Raw genomic sequence first — 4,995 nt, forward strand, 5'->3', positions numbered from 1 at the left:
AAAAAAAAAAAAAAACACAATCCAAAAGAAAGCAAGGATGGAAGAAAGGGAACAAAGAACAGATGGAACAAATGGAAAATAGCAATAAGACAGATTTAATTTCAATTATATCAATAATGCATTATGTGTAAATGCTCTAAATACTCCAACATAAAGGCAGAGATTGTCAGATTGAATAAAGAGAAAAGCTATACTCAACTATGTGCTGTATGCAACTAATATCTCATATAAAGACACAGGTTAAACATTAAAACAATGGGAAAATATATAGTATGCAACTACTTATCAGAAGAAAGCTAGAGTGGCTATATTAATATCTGACCATAAACTTAAGACCAAGAAATACTACAAAAATTAAAGAAGGACATTTTCTAATGATAAAGGGGTCAAGTCATCAAGAAGTCACAGCTATTTTAATTGCTGATGCAGCTGATAACAGAGCTTTAAATATGTGAAATGAAAGCTAAAGACCTGAAAGTGCACATAGAAAATCCTACAGTTATAGTTGGAGATTGTATTTGTAAATATGAAGTTAACCAAAATTAGGCGAAATTAATTTAATTTCATTTCTTTCAAATGAGTATTTCATTCATAGTTTAAAATCAGAAGGATATATAGTAAAAGTGTTAACTACATTGTCACATGTTTCTTAGCCAGTTCTCATTGAAAACAACCATGTTACCATTTTTAAAATATTGCTTAAAAATATTTTATGTATACGTAAAAAATTTTATTCTTTTCTTTCTATTTTTTGACAGACTCTTTCTCTGTCGCCCAGGCTGGAGTGCAGTGGTGTGATCTCGACTCACTGCAACTTTGCCTCACAGGTTCAAGAGATTCTTGTGCCTCAGCCTCCTGAGTAGCTGGGATTACAGGCATGTGCAACCATGCCTGGCTAATTTTTGTATTTTTAGTAGAGATGGAGTTTCACCATATTGGCCAGGGTGGTCTCGAACTCCTGACTTCAAGTGATTTGTCCGCCTCAGCCTCCCAAAGTGCTGGGATTACAGGTGTGAGTCACTGCACTTGGCCCTCTTTTTTTCTTTTTAAAAATTCAAATGGTAACACACTATTCACATTTCAGAAGTCCATTTTATTTTACCACTTAATGTTTTGATTCCATTACTGGCACATAAAACTCTAGATTAAATAAGGTTTAGGGCTTGCCACTATGGAATCCACAGAATCCATAGCTCTGTGGATTCTTCTTTTGTATGCAATTGTGCATGCTGTGCTTTGAAATTTTTCAGTAGGTTTCGGTCCCCCAGGGACAGTGTATTTTTTTTTAACTGAGATGTAATTCGCACACGGTATTTCACCTTTTTAAAGTATACACTCATGGTTTTTTGCTATACTCAGAAAATGGTGCAATCACCACCACTTTCTATTCCAAAACATTTTCATTACTGTTATCCATTAGCGATCATTCTCCATTTCCCTTTCCCCTATACCCTGAAACCAGTACTCTACTTTAGTCTCTACAGATTTGTTTTCTCTGGGACATTTCATACCAATGGAGTCATACAATAACAGCCCTTTGTGTCTAGGTTCTTCACTTAGTATAATGTTTTCAAGTTTTATCTGTGTTGAATAGCTTCATTCCTTTTTGTGGCTAAATATTTCGTTTTGTGACTATATTCCATTTTGTTTGTATTAGAATTTTAAACATCCTTCTTAACAATATACATCCTTGTATAATTCAGTCAATACAGGACCAGGTGGCACTACCTAGTATATATTACAACAGAAGCCTCTTTAGGTTGTGAATGTGAAAAGGTCTGTTTTCAATATACTACAATTTGATACTTTTTATAAGGATATTTAGACATGAGTTAAGCACATTTAGGAGAATCAAGAAACCTTACCACAGGCCTCTGAGTTTACGTATAAGTTTCTGAAGCTTTTCTCAGAACTGGACTTAGCCAAGAGACATTCAAAAAACAAAATACTCCCAATTAATTTGTTTTGAAACCAGGGAATATTGCCAACCACATTCCACAAAATTCAAAGAATTTCTATTAGTTATGGTGCAATGAGCCCAGACTGAAGACACAGAGAAAGGAAATCCTGAAAGAGCACAGCTTATAGCAACAAAAAATAAATTGATTTTTTTTTATTCATCTTTGATTCATCTTCTTAGTAACTTGGGGCTTCACATCAAGGAAAATAAGGACTTTCCCAAGCATAAGTACCAGTGCTCACTTTCTCACCAAGAGAATGGGAAACTGTATCAAATGGGTGGATGGCCAGGCATGGTGGCTCACGCCTGTAATCCCAGCACTTTGGGAGGCTGAGGTAAGCAGATCAGGAGGTCAGGAGATTGAGACCATCCTGGGTAACATGGTAAAACCCCATCTCTACTAAAAATGCAAAAATTAGCTGGATGTGCTGGTGTGTGCCTGTAATCCCAGCTACTCAGGAGGCTGAGGCAGTAGAATCGCTTGAACCTGGGAGGTGGAGGTTTAAATGAGCTGAGATCATGCCACTGCACTCCAGCCTGGGCAACAGAGTGAGACTCTGCCTCAAAAAAAAAAAAAAAAAAAAAAAAAAAAAAAAAAAAAAAAAGGTGGATGTGCCAAGAGTGACTATCAAACCAAACAGCAACAGATACGAGAATCTGCCTTCCTATGAGAGAGGGTGAAATACGGAAGTCAAATAATAAAGATGATTTCCTAATCCTCACTTGATCCCAGGCAGGCCTGGCCTTGCCTCTCTCCAGCCTTCTTTAGATTTCTTTTGGAATAGCTTTGAGAAGACTATACATCATCAGCCCTCCAGTTGGATTTAAGAGTTGATTTTAAGTGATGCCTAGGATTAATAAAGAAGCTCAGGAGAATCCATGCACACTATTTAGGGTAAATATTCCAGTGCTGTGTTTACCTCCATATTTCTAAATAATATGTCAATGCTCTTATTTTTTAATTTTAGAGATTATATTGGCTTGCCATTTTGGTAGATGCAGTTCAGCACACATATCACCCAACCACCAACTCTTATTGCCTTTTAATCCTCTGGAATAGTTATATCATAGTTTCTACTTAAATCATTATTAAGCCTTTGTATTGCTGGACTAAATTAACATTGATCTCAGCTTGGCCAAGCAGTGTACTGATTATTTCTTTTTCTTATTCAACTTCCTGTTTTTCCTGTACTTAGTGATTGCCTGATTTATTTTCATTTGTTCATTTCCTTGTACCTTGTAGCCTTTGCTAATTTTTCTTCCTTAATATGTTGTTCGACATGGTCAAATCTGACAGAAATCTATCCATTCCATTTATTTTTCTGAAGACTGTCCTTTGATCTTCGCTGATTACCCTCTAGGCCTGCTATCCAGCTGTCATCCTAGGACTTTGCTTTTCTCCTATGTTAGGTTCCCTATTTCTTGCTTACTGTATTTTCTTTCTTAGTTTAATCCCTGTTTTTCATGATGCTTATAATTCTGGGGCTTCCTGAGAAAAGGTGCAGAGGAAGTAAATTTTGGGGATGACATGCCTGAGAATATGATGTTTGCTTTTTTTTCCCCCCGCTCATTCCTGTAATCCCAGCACTTTGGGATGCTGAGGTGGGCGGATCATCTGAGGTTAGGAGTTCAAGACCTGTCTGGCCAACATGGAAAACTCCATCTCTTCTAAAAACACAAAAATTAGCCAGGTGCAGTGGTGAGCACCTGTTATCCAAGCTACTTAGAAGGCTGAGGCATAAGAATTGCTTGACCCCATAAGGTGGAGTTTGCAGTGAGGAGCCAAGTGCACTCCAGCCTAGGTAACAGAATGAGACTCTGTCTTAAAAAAAAGATGTTTTTTCTATTTTCATACCTATTTAAGAGTTTTAGTTATGTACTGACATGCTAGTGGCAGCTCATTTACTCATTTACCCTCAGAATTTAAACACTTGTTCAATTTATCTTCTTTAAGCACATTTAGAAAATACTTAAATTACAAATATTAGATACCAGACACTGTTCTGAGCACTGTATAAATATGAACCCACCTAATCCTCATAACAAAACATGGGGTAGATACTATCATTAATGTCATTTTTCCCATGAGGAATTGACTGTGTAAGGTAACATTGCTCATAGAGTATAGAGTCAGGTTTCAAACCTGGCAGCCAGGCTTCCAACATTTCCCCTATGCTGCCATTTCAGCTATAGCTGTTGTAAAGCCAGACAGCATTTGGGTTTCTGTTATTTCCACGGGACTTGTCTTTCTGTCTGGAAGCTTTTAGGATCTTCTTTTTAATTTTGGTGTTCTAAAATTTTATGGTCATATGTCCTAGGGTATCTTTTAATATTCATTTTGTATAATTGTGGATCCTTTTAATTTATAATTTTATGTCATTTAATTCTGGGAATTAAGTGTGTGTACATAAAATAATTTCCCTCCCATTATTTTCTCTGTTCTTCTTTTCTGGAGCTTATCTTCTGGCTTGACCCTGTTTTCTCATCAGAGTCGCTGACATTCATTACCACTCAGATATTCCTACTAACTAGGCTTCATCAGAGACTGGACTGATCATTTAATTGCAAAAAACTTCTCTTCTTGTTTTAGTTTCTGGGAGAAAGTTTTTAATATTATTATTAACAAATCCTTAATTCCAAAGAAAAGTGAGGGATTTTCTTGATTTTTATCTTCCAATTGCTCTATCAATTTTTAAAAAATCATGTTAATTATATTTTTATTTCCAAGATCTCTTTCTTGGTTTCTGAATTTTTCTTTTATGCAGCTTCCTGTTGCTGATTTATAGACACAATATATTCTTATCATTCTGAACAAAGTAATTATAGTGTTTTAAGTTTCAAGATTTCTTCTGCTTTTGCACTTTTTTTCCTCTTCAAGTTCTCTATTTTTATATTACTCTAAGTGTCTGGAAATACTTGGTTGTCCATTCACATTGTGGAGCAAGAGATCCAACATCCCAAGCTTCATTTTCTATTTTTCTTCCTTTTTTACCCCAGACAACCCCACTTTCGGTGTCTTTTCAGGGTTTGGCAGA

The 4,995-nt window shown here is 36.0% G+C and overlaps 1 non-coding gene across 1 annotated transcript; it reads right to left on the reverse strand.

Annotated features, from left to right (window-relative positions):
- Positions 1-4,436: 4,436 nt before the first annotated feature.
- Positions 4,437-4,511, reverse strand: LOC119472381. The gene has a single exon (XR_005201523.1). It is a non-coding gene; the product is annotated as a small nucleolar RNA SNORD74 (small nucleolar RNA).
- Between the last annotated feature and the right edge of the window lie 484 nt (positions 4,512-4,995).

This window comes from Cebus imitator, unplaced genomic scaffold, assembly GCF_001604975.1.
Source record: "Cebus imitator isolate Cc_AM_T3 unplaced genomic scaffold, Cebus_imitator-1.0 Scaffold97, whole genome shotgun sequence".
NCBI classification, from domain to species: domain Eukaryota; kingdom Metazoa; phylum Chordata; class Mammalia; order Primates; family Cebidae; genus Cebus; species Cebus imitator.